We start from the raw sequence: 23589 nt of genomic DNA, 5'->3' as shown, positions 1-23589 counted from the left end.
ATACAATATAAATGGCACAGAGTAAACATTTCCATTCCTAAAGTGAGAAATGGGGAAATAAAGAAGGAATAAAACCAAAATAAGACTGAAATCCAGATGGGCAAAGAAGTCCTGCAGCTCTATGTCTGGCATTTGGGGCACATGGTAGGGAGGTGTGATCTTCAAAGGGCAGCCCCGTTTCTTTGGCCTTGCTGGTTGAAGCCAATATGATCTTTCTGAGGCTGGCTGTGTTTGCAACTAGCAACTTTTCTCAACAAATGGTCCATGTTACTGTTATCTCCTAATTCTGGGTATTCTCCAGTGCAACTGCAGCTTCCTTCAAACAGCTTCATGCATTGCCCTCTCAGGGGTTACCCTCATGGATTATGACCCTGTTATACTTTGCCTGGCTTCCCAGGCCTTCTTCTGAAACCTTGGTGGAAGTCTCTCTGGCCCCCTATCTCCAAGATCCTGCATTCTTGCAGAACCATCATGGTGTTGATGATGTGAGGTTTTGTTGCCAGGTCAAGCAGTAGTTGTAACCTTTTGGACCATGGCTATAGTGTCTTTTGAATGCCTGTGCAGCCAAGCATGGTGAGACCAATCCTGGGGAAGAGCTTCCTGGTCAGCCCTGGGCAAATATGGTGCCTCCACAATATCTTCTCAAAGAAATTTTTAATACACCATTAAGCCTATGTTGGATGTGGTCTTGCTGATTGTTGAAATCCCTATGAGGTGTCTTTCTTATCATCTCTGGGCAAAGTACTTAGCTTCTGTATAGGCAGTAAGCTCTTTAGCAACTACAATTGGCTTCAATTTTACATGTGTTTTTCTGGCCAACTATCAAATTTTTAAAATCTTTCTTTTCTACTTTCTGCTCCCAATTTTTATAGTAAACCTGCTAAAATCCTACAGTAGTACCCATACTACTGCCTGAATGCTGTGATGCCTTGAGTTTTCCTATGCTACATTAATTAGTCCTTTAATTTTGGCCTCACACATGGTCTTGGGACACGGACAAAATGTAGGCAAGTTCTTTGCCAGAGTGTAACATGTATGATCTCTAGTCCAATACCCAATAGAGTTCTTCTTTTCCTGAAGCCTCATTAGCACAGTCTTTACTGTCTGCTTTCCTATCAGTATTCTGGTCTTCTGAGTTCATACTCATTAATCTGTGCTTACAACATTCTAAGGCTTCTCCAGCATGCGTCTTCAAATTTTTTCATATGCTTCCCACAAACCAGTTCCAGAAGTTTCTGAATCATATGGTCAGGTTAGTCACAGCAATGGCCCCATTTCTTGGCACCAATTTCTGTGTTAGTCACTTTCCCTTGCTGTGATCAAAATATTCAACAAGAATAACTTAGAGGAGGGAAAGTTTATTTTGGGTTCACTGATTCTAAGTTTCAGTTCATTGTTGGCAGACTTCATTAATCTGGGCCTGAGGTGAGACAAACAACATGGTGAAAGGACATTGTGGAGGAAAAATGCTCAGATCATAGCATCCAGGAAACAAAGATAGAGAGCACCAGAACCAGGAATAAGATATAATCTCCAAGGGCACATGCCGTATTGTCTTACAATTTCCATCTACACCTTGCCTGCTTACAGTTACCACCCAGTTTAGAGTAGTCCCTTGAAATTATTAATCCATCAAATGTATTAATCCACTACTCAGGTCGTAGCTCTCATAATTACTTCACTTCTGAATATTCCTGCATTGTCTTGCACATGAGCTTTTGGGGGACACCTCATAATACTACTTATTATGGATGTGACTACATTCTTTCTGCTTTGCTTTGTTTAATATTCTAAAATTCCAGATTTACTAAACTTCTCCCTACTTCACTCATGTTGTGTTCTAAATCTTCTTATCCAAAGCTGCTGGTAGGTATGTGTTACTAAGTAAACTTTAAAGTAAAGTATACTTATTTTAAGATAAGTTTATGTATTTTAGACCTTTCCTTAATTAATATTGGTTTCTCGGTTTGTACTTGGTTTTGTTTTTCTCATATGAGTTCTTTTTAATTTGTATATCATATACCCAAGAATACTTTAAGTTCAGGAAGGCTTAATTTGATGGGATTTCCCTTCATGTTAGTGGTGAGTTTCTCCTGGGAATAGATACTTTCCTGGGAATCCTGTGCCCAGTAAACTGCTCCGGGCAAACCAGTACCGCTCACAGAGGCCATGCCCACTACTGCTATAAACTTGCTGATTGCTCCCTGAAACTCCCCTGTTATTGATTCAAAATTTATGTACTGGGTTGTGCTACTTTAAAATAGAATTCTAAGAAAAATATGGGGACGGTCACCTGTTTCTTATTAACAAAAGAACTGCAGTGCAGGTGCTTTCTCTTCTGATTGGAAAATAAAGATGGAACGCCTTTCTTTAAGGCCATCCCCAAACCAACAAAGTGCTCCTTCCCTTGTTGGAGACTCCAGTTTCCCAAGGTGATGCCAGTAATGGGGAATCCAAAGTTTTGCTGATGACCGTGGCCGTCCTTTGCTGATGACCGTGGCCGTCCTTCAGAACCCTCCTTCCCTCTCTCTGGTGGTCCCAATGATGGGGGACCACCTTGATGATTCTGGTGTTGCTTGCTGCAGGGTGGGCTGTTGCTTCTGCCCACCCACCTCTTACATCGCCACTGCTTCTGCCGTGAGGACGAATCTCCCCCAGGTGCAAGAGCCCCCAGAGAGCCTGGGTCAGGTTGGTTTTTGGGCTCGTAGAGAGGGCCTGGTGTTTTCTGTTTTAGTCCCTCCCGCCCCCGAGGGTAGGGGGCCAATTCGGGGGAACCTGTGAGGAGGAGCAGCTCCGGGCCGCCAGGCTCAGGCCTTCCGAGCTAGCAACCGCGGCCCCCAGGTGGGCCAGGCCTTCCGCTGTCAGGCCTGTGTCGCCTCTGGCTTGCCACGCTCCTGTCAAGGCAGGCTCTCTCCATGATCCTTGGGTCTAACGCCTCAGAACACTGACTTTTGAATCCTGCTCTCTTGCAGCCTTCTCCTGGAAGTGGTGCTATGGAGTCCTTTCCTCTAGTCTAAGGGGACTTTGCGGTGCCAGACATCTTCTATCATGCATGTTTGTCATTCTTCTCATGAATGCCGAGGGTGAAGGGGAGGTATTCCTGGTTTTCCAGAGCCCGCTCTTGACTTTTCTGCTTCATCCGAATTGCCCCCCTGTACACATGGAGACTATTTCACTAGAGCAAATTCCAGAATATGAATCTCCTTCTCCTTTTCCGCTTTCTGTGACATTGCCTTTTGTTTCTTTGATGGGTGAGACTGGTTCTGAGAGAGTGCTTTGAGAGTCTCTTCTACACGTGAAGGGAAAGGAGGGTGGGCGGGCGGGGCAGCTGCACAGGGAGCCGTGGGGATGGGCGTAACCTCCCCGGGCTCAGGAGACAGGCCTGTTGGGAACATCTAAGGAGGACTTTCACCTTTGCAGGCATCGGTACCCTCCGTTACAGCTGAGGCGATTTTCCAGCATCTCTCTTAACTGGGAGCTAGTTGGGAAGTATTTCCCTCTTTTGACTTTTCCCTGCCCACCTCCTACTGCAGAAAGGGCTAAACACATCTGCATGGCTGGGAAGCACAGCGAGCTGGGATGAAGGCAGCAACGTGGGTCAGAGACAGAGCCAGGGAAGGGGAACCCGGAGGAGGAAGCCAGTCAGGAATGCAGAGCCAGCAGGGGTCAGAAACTACCATCAGGGGAGGGGACAAAGAGAGGTCAAGTTCAAGTCCAAGTGAGACCAGGGAGAGCTGCAGCTCAGAGAGGCAGATGTCTGTGGGTGGAGAAAGGAAGTGTCCCAGGTGGCTGTCCTTGAGCACGCTCAGGGGTGCAGAGTGCCGGTCCTCAGCTCTGAGCACCTCTGAACCCTGCTGGCTGGCAGGGCTGGGGTATGTTGTCCCCAGGAGGCCTGGGGGTTGAGGGACAGCGCAGGCCTGATTGCAGAGTTGATGGCAAACATGGGGCTATTTGAGACCCAGGCACTAAACCTCCCACCTCTGCCACTTTCCTCCTAGAATCCTGTGCAAGGTGGCCAATGTGTGCCTGTGTGCCACTTCTGTGCCCAAGGGAGACCAGAGTCACCAAGGAAGCAGAACAGAGTGGTAAAGATTGTGGGTTCTTGATTCAGTCAGGCGGTGGCTAGGAACCTGCTGGGCCTCTGACAGCGAGTGGACAAGCGAGCTGAGCAAGGCGCTTAGAGGAGTCTCCCGACCTGCGAATGGCTCTCCTCCAGCTTCCCAGGAGGAGTGCACAGGAGGTTTCCAGAGGGGTGTGAATGGAATACTTAGCCCAGGGCCTGGCACATGATTTGTTCTCAACAAATAGTTCCACTAGTAATCAAATACCTTAAAAAAGTTTAACATGTGAATTCAGTCACAGGAAAATCGTCACGGCATTCTTGGTATTTCCTGCTGAGGGGCGAAGCATCAACTCTACCCCAAGAGAGGTCCGGCCCTTGTCCCTGGCACTGGGATTTGAGGGTGGGAGCTTTTGGCAGCCCCAGGGTGATCATTTGGTCTGCTGCGCCTGTGTGTTGAAGCTCCAATAAAAGCTGTGGACACCCAGCTCAGGGAACTTCCTAGGTTGCTAATTTTCCAAGTGTATTGTCATACGGAAAATTTAAAGGCCCTGGAAACCTGAGGACAAGGAAGTGTTGTGTTCCTCCTGGTCCTGAATCCCTCCCCATCTGCCCTTCATTTGGTTGACTCTGGTTTGTTATATTAAAACTGTAACCCTAATTACAGCACTTTCTTGAGTTCTGGAGTCATGCCAGCAAGTTATCAAACCTGAGGGGGCTCAGGGGAGCCCCTGAACTGCAGCTGGCTGGTCTGAGGTGCGGAGACCTTGTGCTGGCATCAGAAGTCTTGGGAAGGCTCCTGCCTTTGACCTGCGTCCAGCTGACTCTGGGCGCCTGCTGATCCCAGGAAGAGGGTCAGGGTCCTGAGTTTCCAGGCAGCACTCAGAAGGCCAGCGTGTCATTCGGAGTTGCCCTTGAGTGGCACTCTCCTCGGATCCGCCTGCTCAGAACGCCTCTGAAGGTGTCCCCCTGGGTGGCGTCGCCCGCGGCTTCTCAGCCCACACCACAGTCACGCGGTTGTAACTCAGCACTTCTTCCTGCGTGGGGACACCTCACTTCCTCGGGAGTTCCTGTGACGCACGTGCTCCTCTGTACGGTACTCAAGCAGGTTGGAGGAACGACAACCGCGGCCTCGATGTCTGCCCGGCGTGGACAGCGGGTCACTGGTCATCTGGAAGGTCATGTGCATCCAGTGGGGCCGTTGGTCCCGTGCTCCTGATGTAGCTCCCATCTCTCCGCTCTTCCCACTCTTACGTCGTCCCCTCCATTTCTGGCAGTGTGGTGCAGGACCAGGTTTGTCCTGGGGTGGACAGTGCAGTGATGCTCCAAGTGCCCCTGAGTTCATATCCTGGCCTCCCTTGGGGGCAGATTTGGGCCACGTGGGTGTGGTGCTCCTGAGGGGTCTGTGTGCCATGGACAGTGCAGATCCACAGCAGGGAAGCCCCTGGAGGCTGTGTCCCTGAGCACCCGTGTGGGGCCAGGGAGACATGCAGTGCGAGGGAGAAATAAATGCCTGTTTTGCTTCGGGGATTCGGGTGGTGCTGGTCGGTTTTGTTACTACAGGGAGACCAGTCATCGTGGGTGGACGCTGCCACTGTCTGTTCCCCACACCCTCCACTCCTTGGTGTGACTGGAGTTTGTAATGTCAAGGGCGGGATTTGTTATTGCTCACGGTTACACCAAGAAGAAGAAGTGAGATTCTTATACTCGGGTTATGCTTCAGGTATTCTGTGATACAGTCTGAGAAAAATCTGTTTTAAAATATCAGTTTTACAACATGGGCTGGGAAGGACAGCTGTGGAATAGTAAGCAGCTCCAGCCTTGACTTATCGACCGCTGGGACTGGATGATTCATCGTGGGAGGCTTCCTGTGTGCTGTGGGGTGCTTAGCAGAGTTCCTCACCCCCACCCAACAGATATCAGGATCGCATACCCCAAATGAGACAATTGGAAGCATCTTGGGGTGCTGCCAATGACCCTGGGACAGTACTGTCTCCTGGCTAGAGCCTGAGGCACAGGTTGCTCCGGCTGACGGCTGGGGGAGAGCTGGCCTGGCCTGCTGCCCACTGGCTCTTTGATCACGGGTAACTAAAGCCACGGAAGCTCTAGTTCCCCGGTATATGAAACTGTAATGATAATCACGACTTAGAGCATCCATGCATTCACACACACAATGTTTGGTGAGCTACAAAGCACTGCACAAATGTAAGCTGAGGTTTTCAATGTGGCTTCTTCACAGAAAATATTTCCAGTGTGGGAAGGCGTACCCTGTGCTGGCCTTAGCGCACCATGGTCTGGAGGTCTAGACTCAGCCTCTGAACCCAAGGAAGCTGGTCCCATGGCGGCCTTTCCTGGTGATCACACAGGTGGTGGGCACTTTCCCTCCCAGTCTTCCCTGTCCCTGTTGAGGCCAGTGCTTTACCTGTGCCCTTTCCTCCTGTTGCTCCTACCGCTGCCGTCTTAGGAAGCAGCAGTGTCCCCAGGGCCGTCAGCCGTGGCCGTTGCTGGTTGGCATCTTCCCTGCCTCAGCCGCTGAGCACTTCTGCTCAATCTGAAGGCACTGGCTTCTCAACTCTAAAAGCATCAGACCTCCTTGGCTGCAGCCTTGTCCCAGCCACCTGCAAAGACTAGAAAGCAACCTGACGAGCAGGTTCAAGCTGAAACGGAAAAGCCGTCTGGAGCTGCGCATGGGCAGTGTGGTCAGGTTGCCCTCACCGCTCCAGCTCCTCCCACCACGGTCTACACGGGCCGGTGCACTCCGGGTGGCTGGAGCCCCGTCTGTGGGTATAGACCAGGCTCTCACGAGGTTTTAACCAGGTGTTCTCAAGGACGCGCTACCCGACCCGAGGAAGAGAGTGAGCCCTGGTTAAAGAACGTGACGCAAGCCCTCGAGGAGCCTCGCGAGGCCTTCCAGGGGAAGGGCGCCTCCTCCCAGGGAGCACCTCTCGGTGGTCACTCTCGGTGACTACCTGCCCTGTTGCCAGGTCCTCCCCAGTGCTCTTAAGCCACGGATGTCATGTCACATATTGATTGGCCATTGTCTGTCTCACCGACTCCCTGCCCTGCAGCACGCAGCCCATGGGCCCCTCTTGTTTACACAGCAGTTCCCATACCTAGAACATCCTTGGGCACGTGGCAGGTGCTTCCCCATGTCTGCTAAATGGGTGGGTAAATCTCAAGGGGTTGCTTTCCTCCGAGAGCAGCTACCCTTTTCAAGTTGATTTGCACTAAGCCTCCTTCTAATTTGCTCTATTTGTCACACATTTGTGTGTCCATATGGATTTCCTGCAGACTGCTATGTTTGGGATTGTCACATAAATGACATCGTATCATACATAACCTTTTGCAACTTGTTTTTCTTTTCTGGTCCCCAAGTGTTTTCAGAATTGATCCATGCTGGTGCTTACAGTCGGGTACATTAACTTCTCTGTGGTTCAGTGTTTGGTTGAATGAATAAACCATGATTTATTCATCGACTTCACCACTGAACTACTTGTCGCTTTTTTTTTTTTTTTAACAACATTTGGCGGGGAGAGTCTCTGAGCCCCTGAGACTCCCTCCTGGCTAGACCCGAGAAGCCGAACCGGGGACTGCACATTCGGTTCTGTGCGCCTTTGGCTTTGCATCGGTGGCCCGAAGCTGTTTGTTCCATGTTACACAGCACAGGAAGTCCATTTCCAGCACCCTGGCCAGCACACAGTCATGGGCTTCTTCTCACCTGCATGCTCCTCTGTCTTTCGTCCTGCATGTCCCAGGCTCGTGACCAATGTCACCCTTTCTCCATAAGCTGTGGGTTGCCCACGTGTCTTTCCTTCTGAATTGCTTCTTCACACATTTTCCTGTTTGGTTCTTGGGTCATCTGTTTCTTATTGATTTGAAAAGAGTTCCTATGAGATTTCTGTGAAAACATTCTATTGTTTATTCACATTACAATTATATCTCGTAGTCTACAGCTTCCAATTTATTTATAGTATATTTTAATCTACATGTTTTAAATGTAATGTGATGTTGTCCTTCATATTTGACATTTTGTACATATTTTAAAGACATTTCCCTGATTTTGTAAAAAATATTCTTCTTCATTTCCTCTTGAAGTTTCAAGTTTGCTTTGTCCAGACTTTATTTTACAGGAATTTAGTTTTTTGGTGTGTTATGAGATAGAAAGTTCACTTTCATACAGAGTCACACAAGATCAGTGCCGTTTTTCAAACTGAGTTTTGTTTTTTGAGTATGTAACATGTCACCTGGTTCAGAACCAGAATAATGCTAGAAAATGCACAGCACAGTCCTGTTCCTACCCTGCACCATCTACTCCTCTCTCCACGCAGGCAGCTGGTTCTTAGGTGGCAGGCCATCTTTTGCTGTGCAGATAAAGCAGATCGGAAGAGATACTCTTACCTCCCCTCCCTGCAGGGCAGGTGCTCATGCACAGTTCTCGTCCGGAGCTTTCGTAGGAGCGCACGGGGAGCTCTGTTCTTTCCGGCAGCTTCCTGTGGACAGGTGATCCACAGGCCTCTGCAGTTACCTCTTTCCATGCTGCACCCAGAGTTTCTGCACACACCATTTCCTCTGTGACAGTCCCCCCAGGTGGGGCTGTGGGTTAAAGGTACATGCACATCACCTGGAATCATGATTGGGGTCACCATTAGCCCCCGTTGTGCAAGCCCTCCACCTTCTGTCAGGGCTTCACCAGGTTCAGACTCGGTTTCTGCACAGGCTTGTCAATAGTAGGTTGTCAATTTGGTGAATTTTTTGACAAGTGAGAAATGGTTTCAAGGGTATTCTTTGCATTTTCATTACTTTATTTCCCTTTTTAGATTTTTATTTTAAATTGAGTTTAACTAGAATTGAACATAACTGGAACTTAAGCTCCATGACATTAGGCCAGCATGCACGTCACCTATGTGCATAAGCTTTCTGCGCATTTACTCTCAGGTCCAACAGCACATTAGCATCACATCAGATGACCCCCCCCAATGACCCTCTCAATTAGCACTCCCCATTAAAAGATCCACCACTCGGATTTCTGTCGTCACATGCTAGTTGTGCCTGATTCTGATTTCTATGTTTGTTTTGAATTGTAATCCATATCCTCTCTTGGGCAAGCTTTCTTCCATTCATGTTACGTCCAATGTCCGGGAGACTCGTCTGTGTTGTGCACGTATCAGTCACTTGCTTCTTTCTCTGGCCGCGTGGTATTTCGCAGTATGAACATTGCCATTTGTTTAAGCATTCTGTGTTGGTAGACATTTTGGTTGTCTCCATTTGGAATGTTATGAGGGAAGCCATGGAGATTATTTTTGTGCACACGCTGTGGTGATGCGATTGTTTTGTTGAGTGTAGACCCGAGAGTGGGACCAGCAGGCTATGCTGGGCTGTAGACATGCTGCCAAAAAGTGTTCAAAACGTTCATAAGGACCATGACGGTCCCCGGGTGTCACTGCTCTGAGGTGATTTTCAACAACACAGCATTAGTCAGAGTACGAGCAGTCTGTGGCTTGGTGTCTGACTCCCGGTTTCCACAGAGCCATGTGAGCAGGGAAGATGTCCTCCATGTGCAGAGGGCTGTTGAGGTGAGCGGGGTTCTGAACTGAGGCAACCTGGGTCCTCGAGGTCGCACAGGAAGCCACCGCCCTGTGCTCCAGGAGGCAGGAAGGCTGGTTAGTGCAACCAAGGGGACCTAGGGTCCCACCTGCAGGACAGGTGGACATGAGAGCCCAGGAAGAGTCAGGCATGCCATGTGTTAGGTGATATTTCCACGTGTTTCTATTTGGAAATCAGAATATTCTTATTTATTTTTAGTTCACTAAGAAGAATAAAAAGGAGATTGAGTGCTGGCTTTCATCAAATACTTTCCTGTCGCCGTTGAGAGATGATGTGAGGCTCTTCTCTGCGCGTCTGTTCACGTGACGCGCTTTGCTGACGTGGTTTGTACTCGAGCTATCCTTGCTTTCCTACCACCAACCCCAGAGAACTCCATTTTAAGAAACTAATTGCTAGAATCTGTTACTAATATGTAAGTTATCAGTTTTGCTCTTGTATTTCAAAGTGGGATTCCATCCTCATTTGGCCCTTATCCATTTTTATTTCTTTTAGGTCTTAGAGTCATTGGAATTGCGTGAGTTGGGGGGTTTGCAGAATCCCTAGCTGAGGCCGACCAGGAGAGGCAGGCCTGTTTCTCAGAGCCCCTTGCTTCCCACTCAGCAGCTCACGGGTGCTCGAGACCTGGCTGAACTCATGTGTCAGACGTATTCACTCCTCTAGAGTAAGTCCTTAGGCCGTCAATCCAACAGGATTTTAGGCCTTGCGCTACTCAAGAGTACTTTTTCTTGACATTTCTTTTTATCACTTTCTGTGACACAGGGAAGGCTTCTAGAAACCCATTAGACAACCGTCGCTGACTTTTTGGCAGCTTCTTCTGTGGATGGATCATCCTTCCCGTGGATTCTCAGCCTGCCTCAAGTTAGCATCGCCAGCATCTGCTTAATATGCTTCCGTGGCAAGACGCCTGGCATGGAAGGGCTTCTGAATCTGGTGGCGTTTGGGTGGCTTGGTGTGACTTCGAGTGTGAATTGAGAGCAGCTCTCCTGATGGAAGGGCAGAGGCAGTTCTGCAGCGCATGCTGAGTCCCATGTTGAACAAAAGCCATTCCACGTGGTATTGCTGCACATTCTCTGCAGTGCAGGTGCAATGTCCTCTACAGCCAGAACAAACCCGGCCCTGCGTTGCTTTGTTTTTTAACACATTACTCTAAATGTTTTCTCAGAAATCTCTGACATGGAACTGTGTAAGTTGCTTCAGGTGTTTCGTCATTAATATTGGCTCCTTACAGTAGAGAAACGCCATCTTCCTAAAGTCGCAGGTTGGGTTATTTTGTATTTTCAATCTGAACTTTGGGAGGCGCCACACCCTCACCCACTCCTCTGTCCAGCTAGTGGCATAGGACGAATGTCTTCTCAAGTCGATGGGCATGACTGCAGGGCAGGTTCATCCACTGTAGCAAACGTACCCTCTCTGGGGAATATCGATAAAGTGGGAGGCTAGGCCTGTGCGCAGCAGAGTGCCTAGGGGCATCTCTGTAACTGCCTTTAAACTGAGTGACACTAAATGTGTGCTCTAATAAATACACGGTTTAAAAAGATGACAGCTGATGGCAAGGATGCGGGGAACCTGGTGAGACTATAAAACATGGCCTGTACTGTGGGAAACAGAGTAGAGTCTCCTCTAAAAATTAAAAGTGCACCTGCTCCACACTGCAGCAATCGCACCTCTGAGCACAGGTCCAAGAATCAACCGCAGGACCTCAGAGACGTGTCTGCACTCCCACGAACACTGCTGCAGTATCCATAGGTGCTAAGACATGGAATCACTCTAAAGAAAGGGCAGAGAAAATGTGGGACCTGGGCGAACACTCACACAGCCCTCATAGGCCTTACAGTTCTGAAGTGCAGTGTTTTCCTTGACCTGGGATTTTCTGTCTATGTGCACCTTTAGGCCTGGGGCCATCAGAGGGTAAGGACTGGACTCAATGTACTCCATGGCACCTGGCTCTCTGGAGATAATGGTGAAGAAATTTGGACATGATTCTGATGAGGTATTAGCCTACCTAAATATAGTTTTAAAACTATGGAAAGTAGGAGGAGTTTCAAGATGGTGGAATAGAGCAGGTCACTTTCCTGGATGCTCCATGACTTGAAACCAAGTAAGCAGCTTCTCAGCAAAGTGGGTGAAGAACAAAAAAGGTGGGGCCTTCATTGGAATTTAATGCTGGACATTTAAAGCAGATCAGGGACTCAGGAGGTTGAATATTACCTCCACTGTGGCTGAAGTCATCAGCCAGAGCGGTCTGTTCAAGAGCAAAGTAGAGGGACAAGGGAATTAAAGGAACCCATGCTTTCAGGAGACCTGAGGCATGTCTGGGTACAGAGAGTTCAGAGATGAAGAACATTCCCTACTAAGCTGAAAGGTGTGCTGCACAAAATCCTAGTGCCAGAAAGAAGCCATCATCTCTCCAGGCTGAGTGCAAAGGACCGAGGAAAGAACCATTTTGCAGCCGCAAAATGTGGGGTCCAGCATTTTAGGGAACACATTCCTGGCAAATTTAAGTTTGACCCAAAATACGGGCCTCGCAAACCCACACTGCATGACACAGAGTGTGTGTGAATGACCAGGAGAAAATCAAATGTGGAGAGAGGTTTACACAGGGGACTACTGGTTGTGGAAGCCCACCCAGATCTCCCCCTCCCCCACCAACCTGGCTGCAGGATCAGCTGGAAGGGATGTGCCTAGGTGGGATTCTGAAGAAGGGAAGAGACGGAGTTGGGAGACTGAACCTGAGACCAGGAAGCCAGGGCGGGAACGTAGTTGACTAAGAATTGACTCCTCAACCACAGGAGTGGAACCCAGGGGACATCCGTGGGGTGTAGTCTTTCAGTGCAGACCAGTAATTGCTGGGGCCTGGAGGTGCCCAGATTTAGAATCTCCAGACCAAGCGACGTTCAGCACAGAGCCTGGAGCCCACCTAAGCCTACACCTTGCCTCCAGGAAACCTAGCTGTGTGATTAGCTCTCTCACTCTAGCAATCCAGAGGTGAAATATCATGGTCCAGATGACCCCCTGACGGCTGAGAAGAGAAGCTGAGAATCTTTTGGACTCCAATGACTCAATTCTTTAACTTTTCATCGAGATTTTTTTCCCTTTTTTCTTTTCTGTTTAATTGACCTTAATGGTTCATGGACATTTATGCATATTCATTTTTTTCTCATTTCTAGCATTTTTGAAGTCAACAATTTTACATGGATCAATTTTTAAAAATTATTTATTTATTTTTTAATTTTTTACAGACTGCATTTTGATTCACTGTACACAAATGGGGTACATCATTTTGTTTCTATGGTTGTGCATGATGTAGATTCATACCATTTGTGAAATCTTACATGTACATAGGGTAATGATGTCTGTCTCAGTCCACCATTTTTCATACCCCCCCTCATTTCCTTCTACATAATCTAAAGTTCCCCCATTCTTCTCTCACTCTCCACACCCCCACCCTCATTATATATCATTCTCCACTTATCAGGGAAAACGTTTGGCCTTTGGATTATTGAGATCGAATGTGAACAGAGAGCCAAGAGAGTGGGAGAAAATCTTTTCCACATGCACTTCAGATAGAACACTTATTTCCAAAATTTACAAAGAACTTACAAAACTTTACACCAAAAATACAAAGAACTCAATCAATAAATGGGCCAAGGAACTGGACAGACACTTTATAGAAGAAGACATACACGCAATTAATAAATATATGAAAAAGGGTTCAACATCTCTAGTAATTAGAGAAATCAAATTTAAACAACTCGAAAATTTTATCTTACTCTAATTAGAATGACTATTACCAAGTACACAAACAATAATAAATGTTGGTGTGAATGTGGGGGAAAAGGCACCCTTTTACACTGCTGGTGAAGTTGCAAATTGTTGTAGCCACTCTGGAAAGCAGTGTGGAGATTCCTCAGAAAACTTGGAATGGACCCACCTTTTGACCCAGTTATCCCACTCCTTGGTTTATTCTCAAAGGACTTAAAATCAGCATACTACAGTTACACAGCCACATCAACGTTTATAGCAGCTCAATTCACAATAGCTAGATTGCTGAACCAACCTAGATGCCCTTCAACAGATGAATGGATAAAGAAACTGTGGTATATGTACACAATGGAATATTATTCAGCCATAAAAGATGAATAATATTATGGCATTTGAAAATAAATGGATGGAATTAGATCAATATTTTGAGGATATTTAAGTAGTATATTTCAATTTTTCTTTGTATTCTTTTATTTTTTAAAAATTTTACTTTATTTTCTATATATTTTTCTCTCACTTCTGTTTCCCTTGATTCACTTTTTCTCTTTCACTCTTCCTTTAATTTTTTACTTCTACCTTCTCTCCTCCCTCATAATCATCACATGCTACATCACTTCTGTTCTCTCTCACTCAACCATTCAAAATTGTAAACCCTTTTGCAAACTTAACATATTTTGCTGTGGGCAATAACTGATCATATCATTTCTGTTTATTATGACTTTAGATGTTATAGTAGGAACTACTTAGTTTAATGCTGTATATTGTTTGCATTAGTTGTTGCTATTATTTCTCTACCCCTAAGCTGTGAGGTACTGGAAACCTTCAGGGACACTATGAGTCAACAGGGTAGAAAATCTGCTACCTCAGATCTATATGGCTAGATGGGTAGACACACAAATAATATGAAAAAGCAAGGAAACAAATAGCCTGAAACAACCCAAGATAAATCAGTTACAGAATCTAATGACACCACTGTGAAAGAAATGTCAGAGAAGGAATGTGAATGCTCACATTCAAACTGATCTGTAAAATAAAGGATGATGTAAGGAGTGAAATCATAAAGAAAATATAGAAAGTAAAAGATCACTTCAATAAAGAGATAAAGATTCTAGAAAAAAAAACAAACAGAAATCCTCAAAATGAAGGAATCAAAATCAAATTAAGAATTCAATGGAAAGCATCACCAGCAGATTAGACCACTTGGAAGACAGAGTTTCAGGCAATGAAGACAAAATATTTAATCTTAAAAAGAAAGCTTACTTGGAGAAAACATGTTAAGAGACCATGGACAGAACCTTCAAGAAATATGGAATAATCTAAAAAGACCAAATTAAGATTTGTTGGGATACATGAAGACTCAGAGATACAAACCAAAGTAATGCACAAACTTTTCAATGAAATAATATCATAAAGTTTTGGAAACCTAATGAAGGAAATAGAAAATCAAGTACAGGAGACTTATATTTCCCAAATATACTAAATTACAACACACCCACACCAAGACAAATTTTTACGGAAATACCTAAATACAGAATAAAGATAGAATTTTTAAAGGTTGCCAGAGAAAACTGGCAGGTAACATTTAGAGAGAAATCAATCCGGATTGAAGCTGATTTCTCAACTCAGACCCTCAGAACTATGATGTCTTGGAATAATATATACTAAGAAAATGGATGCTAGTCAAGAATACTATACCCAGCAAAATTAATCTTCAGAATTGATGATGAAATAAAAACTTTCCATGATAAATGAAAGTTAAAAGAGTTCATAACTAGAGTACCTCCACTACAAAACATTCTCAATAAAATATTTCTTGAAGAAAAAGTAAAAAATAAAAGTGAAAAACAGCAAAGGGAGGAGCTGCACTAGAAGAATATTGCATAAAAGGAGACACTCATGCAAATTCAAAACCAGAAATAAGTCAAAATGGAAGGGAATAAAAATCATTTCTCATCAACAACATTGAATGTAAATAGCCTAAACTCATTAATCAGAAGACATAGACTGGCAGGTTGGATTAAAAAACAAGACCCAACAATATGCTCTCTCCAAGAGACTCACCTCGTAGGCAAAGACACCCACAGAAAGTAAAAGGATGTGAAAACACATCACTCACATGGGTCTTGTAAACAAGCATATGATATGTGATTCTCATATCACATAAAGTGGACTTCGAGTCAAAGTTAATCAGAAGGGACAAAGAAGGACATTTCATACTGCTTAAGGGAACTGTACATCTACAAGACATAACAATCAGAAATATTTATGCCCCAAACAATGGGGCATCTATCTACGTCAAACAAACCCTTCTCAATTTCAAGAATTAAATAGACCACAAAACAAAAATACTGGATAACTTTAACACGCTTGTCACCACTGGATAGATCCTCCAAACAGAAACTAAATAAAGAAGCTACAGAACTCTATTGATAATTTAGACTTAACGGGCATATATAGAATATTTCACTCATCAATGACTGAATACATTTTCTTCTTAGTAACACATGGCTCCTTCTCTAATATAGACCATGTTAAGCAAGATATCATATGTGTTGGTATATAATTGAAATATTACCTAAATATATTTTTAGCATCTCTAGGGTGGTTTTGATTGCTTACATTCCATTGATATTAATTTTTGTGTTCTTGCCTTTTTTCTTGATTAGACTTGTTTGATTTTTATCAATTTTAGCTGTATTATTTCCTTATATTTTATGTATTTCTACCCCTACTCTTAATTTTTCCTTCCTACTACCTAATTTGAAAATAATTTGTTAATCTAGTTTCTTTCTGATATAAGTACTTTAAGTTATAAATGTTCATCTGGGTACTGCTACATCCCAGAGATTCTGATATTTTAAGCTTTTATTATCACTTAATTCAAAGCACTTTTTAATTACTTTTCTTATGTTTCTTCTTTGACCTGTGAGATATTTGTGACTGTGCTGTTTAATTTGAAGTAGTTGAGATGTGGGGATGGGTTTCTATATATCTTAAGGTGATTTATTTCTAATGTAATCATGCAGGAAACAGTTTGCATGATTTGAAATAAAAAATATAATGGAAATGCTTTTTACTCTGATTGTATTGGTTACATACATGTCAAAACATAAAAACTGATCAAATGGCATACTTCAAATATGTGCATTTTATTATACTTTAATTTTACCTCAATAAAGCTATGAAGAAAAAATTAAAAATATAAAGAGAATAGATTAAGAAAAAATACAGAAAGTAGTTTGTTTACCAATTTGCAAAATCTGGAAAAGTTTCTATTGCATTTTATGTCCTATGAAAGAAGAGAACATGATATTTAAAAAATAGCTAAATCCTATCATGCCTGAAATCACATGTTCCATGAAAATTTTATGAAGATGATCTGACCCTGAAAGAGCTAAAAAATTGGCGTGGCCAGTAAAGGAAATTGGATAGACTCATGCTGAGAAACCCCTCTGTTCTTGGTCAGAGACCCTCCTATGTTTGCACTGGGTTCAGCAGGCCATGCTCAAATGCCCGGAAGACACGGAGGGTGACAGCATCTATATACTGGATCAGAGAGGCAAAGAGGGGTTTTTTTTTTTTAAAGGTTTGTCCTTGAAATCACCAACATATGTTTGCTATAAGCTATAAGGCTTTTAACTACCTTTTCTTTTATACTATCTGTGCTCTTGGTCTTTTACTCTCTGTGAGGACTGAAAATCATCTGCATGATAGGTAATTTTGGGTCAACTTGATTGGGCTAGGAGCCCAGGTCACTGGCAGAACACCGTTTCGGAGTGTGTCTGGATGGGTGTTGCCAGGAGAGACTAGCATTTGATTCAATAGACTGAGTAAAGATCACCCTCACCAGTGTGGGGGGACATGAGCCAACCTGTTGAGGGCCTGACCAGAAGGAAGGCAGAGAAAGGTGGGGGACTTGCTCTCTGCTTGTGCTGGGAGCTCCTGGCTCCTGGTCCTTCAGGCCTGGACTGGCACTTCCAGCAACGGCCTTCCTGGGCCTCCGTGGTGGGATTCCTCAAAGCCCGTAGCCACATGAGCCAGTCCTTAATCGCAGGTCTCCTTCTGTGCATCTCTGCGTCCTGCTGGTTCTGTTTTCCTGGAGAACCCTGACTCACACAAACTTGCACTTCTTTGTTGCCTGTAATGAGAACCATAGCGCATCCCTGACATCTTAAGCCATCAGAGGTCCAGGGTGAGGTCAGTTACACTCTATGCCCTGCCTGCTGTGAACACAATGAAACCATCCAGGTTTCATTGTGATAGAAACCCTGGCCCACATTTGCCTTCTCAGTACTTCTGATGAGAATTGCTGCCCTTATTTTCTCAAGACATTCGCCAATTCACCGGAGTCGTGGAGCAAATTTATTTGCATTTTGTGGCCTATTTTGTATAAAATTTGTTTCTAAAGATTTATTACCTTTGCAGGAAGTTGATTTTTGTTTTTAAGTGACTTGACTTTGCATGGCCTTTCCCATAGATTTTATTACAAATTAAATCCTATTAGGAGATAGTTTTGATCATTAGTCATCGGAGGTATATGCTGGTACAGACAGAGAAGCAAAAGAAATGCACTGTATTTAAAATGAAAGAGGATGGCAAGAATATCTGCTGAAGAAAGTTGTTCAGATGGCACAGAGACCAAAAATAGGAACAGAAAACACAATATTCCCTCTCGCTTTCTATGTCAACAATAAAATGCTTTATACTATCTCTTTTATCATTTTATTATCTGTTCTTTCTATGCCTGAATTGCTTTCTTTGCAAAAAGTAGATGGTAAAAAAGGATAGCTGATCTATTTTTTCTGAAGAAATGTATTTCTAAGACTTGGAAATTACACACACACACACACACACACACAACCCTAACTACAACCTTTCTCTTTTTTATAGCTACCATTATGTGATCCTTGTAATAAAGTGGAGGAATAGAGGAATAGCAAGAAATGTGAATGTTTAATAGTAATATACATAAATTATAGTTTTTGCCAAATATTTTTTTAAAGAATGTATTTTATTATTGCCACTTACCAATTCAAGTCTATATTAATTAATCAGAGTTTATATAACCATCTGCAATTTGTATATCCCAAAGCCACAGAAATTCTAGATCCGAATATGATCTGGCTTTTAAAGAATTTAGCATTTGAAAATCCCACCTTTATCTTAATACTTACAGAACACAGAAGTGTGCCATGAACTGGGTCTCTAATGACCCCCCAAAGGTCTGTGAAGGGAGGCTGGTCCCCAGGGAGGCACTATTGGGAGGCAATGGAAACTTTGAGTAATGGGGCCCACTGGGACCTTGGGTGTGTTTTCTAAAGGGATGTGGGTCCTGGGTCCCATCTTTCTTTCTGCTTCCTGGCCAAGACATGAGCAGTTTTGCTCTGCCATGTGCTCCTGCCCTGAGCTGCTGCCTCCCCACAGACCCAAAGCAATGGGGCTGCCCGAGGGTGGACTGGAGACTCCGAAACCCTGAGCCCAGACCGACCTCCTCCCTTCGTGAGCTGATTGTCTCACTGACTAGCTAACTGAATGACATAAAAACCTTGTCCTTTCAAGGCCATTTAGATATATAGAATTAACAGTAGCTGAACTGGCTTCCAAAATCATAATCATATTTTTATTCATATTTTAAAGGAAAAAAAGTGGGTGTTATCTACCTCACTATTCTTCTAAAACTTCTGATCCTGCACTGTTGCGGCACTAAGCACCTCCTGGGTTCAGTCTCAAGTGCTGGGGACACAGAGGGGTACAACAGCAGCTTCTTAATGGTAATAACATACACAGTAATGACAACTGACACTTACCTGCAGGAGCTGGTGCTAGGGCGTGCATAACCAGCCATTTGTCTTGGACACAAAATTCTTGGGGGCATCAAGGAATCAGGTGACTGAGACAAGAATTCCACGGGCTCACCCCAGTCCCCACCCTGTAGGGCACCTATGCTATCCAAGGTACTGGGCTAAGGGTTTCATTTGTATTTTTCCTGCAGTTCTAATAGCCTTCACAGGAAGGTCCTGACCCCATTGCAATAAAGGGGTCACTTGCAGCCATGCTCACAGTCAGGAGGTGGTAACACTGGAATTGGAACCCAGGCTTTATGCGGTGAGGAGTTGCTAAGAAGTCCAACGTCCGTCTCACAGGGCAGGGATGGAATTGCATCAGGAGGGTCCTCTTAAAATAAAGACCTCAAGAAAATTGGAGGCAGGGCCCTGGTTGATTGCTTCCTTCATTCTCTCAGTTTTGAGGATGTTTGTCAAAGCAGCATTGGGGAAAAAAAAGGTTGTTTTTCAGAAGAAAAACCCAGTACTCTACTTAAATGAACAAGGAGCAAAGGTACTTTTGTATTTTGCATCTCTGAAATTGCTGCATTTGAACATTATTATTGACTTTTTTTTTCCTTTGAGGAATGTTACAATGAATTGAATGATTAAGAAAAATCTTTTCAGTTTGTGCTATTTTCTCCTGATAATGAGAATCCAAATTACATCCCACAATAACAAGGTTTAAAGGAATGCATTCTGCCTCAGCAATTTGTAAACTTCTTCCAATTTGTCTTAGGAGAAACCCACCTAACAACTCAAAAATAATAAGGCAAGACAGAAGAACAGCAATGGTGTCTGGCTCGTCCTTAGCTCTGTTCAAACATCTGCCATCAAGTGCTATTATCTCCACTTCATTGATGAAAAAATTTGTCTCAAAGGCACAAATGAGACTTAACATCAGCTTTCCTGAGAGAAAGCAATTTCTTTTTCTTTTCAGGTATAACAAAATCATAGAGAAAATGGTTGAAATTATTTCTACCTTCAAAGTGCTATGCTCATGAACATTTATTGACTATCCACTAAGTTCTGAGTGGAGGAGACTGCTGTAAACTCAGACCGGCTGGAGCAGAAGGTGGAGAAACTCTCGGGTCCCCCTTGAGGTTCCCATGTGAGCTCTGCAAGTGGTCAGGACAGGCTGCCCTCCACGTCTCCATGCTCAGCCGCTGATTCTGCCAGGAAGGGGTCTTTTTGCACTCACTGAACCCAATCAAAACCTAATGATATATGATATCATCAAATTTGAAAGTGTAGAGGCAGAATAAAAACCAGAATTTTATTTGGTTTTTCTTCTTCCTGAATTTTCTTAAGCAATTTTAGCACCTTGATCAAACCTCCATCTTCTCATCTGTTAAACCAAATGCTGACAAAAATACCCAACTTCTTCACAGCTCGTGGGTTATTGTGGGCGTAAAATAAGATAAGTGGATAGGAAAGAACTTGTGATCTCTACGTCCTTAAGGTTATTATTAGAGTTATTTTATTATTAACTCCTTCTCTGAAATCACCCTCATCAAGAACATTACCTAAAGGATAGGAAGGATAAAGAAGGCATGAGTTCTTCCCAGTGGTGTAGATTTTAGTCGAGTCAGTTAGCATTTGGAGTTTTGTAATTTAAAGACCACTTTCACTGTATTATTCTACTTCAACCTCACCAAAATTCTGAAGCAGATCAGAGAAGTACTACATTTTTATCCCCATTTTGCGTGATTGAAAATTTGGGTTCCTAAAGTGCTCGTCCATGCAGACCAGTTTACCTGGGATAACTCGCGAGTGTCACGCTCGGTCCTATCCACGGCGAAGTTCAAGGTTCTCCAGGGCAAGGTGCCATGGACTGACCTCTGGCTGCAATCATGGACCCTGGAGGCTCTGGCAGGACAGCTCTCTCAGGTGTCTCCAGCTCTGAGCTGGTTTAAGCCTCGTGGAGGAAAAGTTGGATCTGGTTTTTAATGGAGAGTAGTGGAGACTGAGGGATGAGCAGGAGTTATTCTCAACAAAATTTACACATATGATTGAACTAGCAGGAAGGTGGACTCTTATTTACCTATAAGATTAGACACTAAAAATATCATATTTTTGATGTACAAAAACTTTTGTCATTAAGTTTGCAAAAAGATACACTTATCTATGGGGTAAATTAAATTATCAAGGTTTATGATGTTGATTTTCAATACAGTTTATAGTGCAAACTTCATGTTTTTATTATGTGGGCCACATAGCATAGAATTGAAAGCTACACTGGTCTTATAATCCCAAGAGTATAAATTTAGGCACTAGTACCTTTTCCATTTTATAAATAGCTAGGCTGATTACATTGTTCATAATTTTGTTGGTGCATTATAATTATACATAACAGTGGGACTTGTTACATATTCATATATGCACATGATATAACAATATAACTTGGAAATATTGTTCCCCAGTATTTCCACTTTCCCTCCTCTCCTCTTTCCCTGTGGTCCCTTTCCTCTCCTCTATTGATCTCCCTTCTATTTTCATGAGATCCCCTCACCTTCTTTTTTCCTTTTTCCTCTCTAGCTTACACATATGAGAGAAAGCATATGACCCTTGACTTTCTCAGTTTGGTTTATTTTGCTAAACATAATGGTCTCTAGTTCCATCCATTTTCCTGCAAATGACATAATTTCATTCTTCTTTATGGCTGAGTAATACTCCATTGTGTATATATACCACATTTTCTGTATCCATTCATCCATCAACTTGTTCCACAGTTTGGCTATTGTGAGTTGTGCTGCTATAAACATGCATATGCCTGTATCACTATATATGCTGACTTTAATTCTTCCGTATTAATACCAAGGAGTGGTAGAGTTGGGTCATATGGTGGTTCCCTTCCCTGTCTTTTGAGGAAACTCCATACTGATTTCCATGGAGATCGTACTTACTTAGAATCCTACTGTGTAAGAGTGTTCTTTTTTCTCCACATCCTCTCCAGCATTTATTATTCATATTCTTTTTTTTTTTTTTGGTAGCAAGGATTGAACTCAGGGCACTCAACCCCTGAGCTGCATCCCCAGCCTTATACATATAAAATAAAAAAATTTGTATTTTATTTATAGAGAGATTCTCACTGAGTTGCTTAGCACCTTGCTTTTGCTGAGACTGACTTTGAACATGTGAACCTCCTGCCTCAGCCTCCCAAGGGGCTGGGATTACAGGCACGTGCCACGGTGCCTGGTGGTGATTTCTGTTCTTGATCACTACCATTCTGACAGGAGTGAAGCGAGTCTCAGCTCCGCTTTGCATTCCTTAATTGCTAATGATGTTAAACCTCGCTTCACGTAGTGGTGGCCGCTTGTAGCTCCTCTTTTGAGAAGTGTTTATCTAGTTCATTTGATCATTGATTGATTGGGTTTTTTTTTTTTTTTTTTGATGGTCAGTTTCTTGAGGTCTTTATAGATCCTGGGTACTAATCCTCCATCAGAAGAGTAGCTAGCAAAGATTTTCTCCCACTCTGTAGGTTCTCTCTTCACATTCTTTTATTTTTAATTTGATAGCATCCCATTTCTTAATTCTTGATATTATTCCCTGAGTTTTGCGGGTTTCACTGAGAAAGTCATTGCCTGTGCTCATAGGTTGGGGGGCTTGACCCCACATTTTGTTCTAAGAGCTGCATAGTTTGTGGTCTAATTTCAAGATCTTTGTCCATTTTGAGTTGGCTTTTGTGCAGGGTGAGAGATAAAGGCCTAGTTTCATTCTTCTACATCTGGATAACCAGTTGTCCTAGCTCTATTTGTTAAAAAGGTTGCCTTTTCTCCAATGTCTGCTTTTGGTGACTTTGTCAAGGATCAGGTGACGATCTGTGTGGGCTTGTCTCTGTGTCTTCTGTTCTGCACCATTTCATTATTTTAGCTCTGGAGTATCATTCGAAGTCAGGTATTGTGGTGCCTCCGGATTTTTTTTTTTTTTTTTTTTTTTTTTTTTTTTTTTTTGCTCGGAGTTGCTTTGGGTATTCTGGGTCTTTTGTTCTTCCAAATGAATTTAAGATTTGTATTTTTAGTTCTATGAAGAAGGCCACTGGTCTTTGACGGGGATTGTGTTGCGCCTGGTGTCCCTTCTGGTAAGATCCTCGCTACCATCGAGCTCGGCTGATCCGCATCAGAGCTGCTCATTCCGAGGTCGACTCCAGTCCTGGCAGTCTCCAGTTGTTTCTCGGGGAGGTTTCCAGGCCATCCCAGGGTGCAAGAGGGCTCTTGGTCTCCATCGGAAGATGGAATCTGTGTCGCGCTTCCAACTGTGCTTGACTGGGATCCACGAACTGCTACCCAGCCGTGGTCAGAGGAAGAGAAACGGACAGAGCCCGAGGGGCGCCCTGCCGCC

The sequence above is a fragment of the Sciurus carolinensis genome, chromosome 15 (assembly GCF_902686445.1).
Source record: "Sciurus carolinensis chromosome 15, mSciCar1.2, whole genome shotgun sequence".
Taxonomy (NCBI): Eukaryota; Metazoa; Chordata; class Mammalia; order Rodentia; family Sciuridae; genus Sciurus; species Sciurus carolinensis.
The sequence above is the reverse complement of the archived record's forward strand: the minus strand, read 5'-3'. Positions refer to the sequence as shown.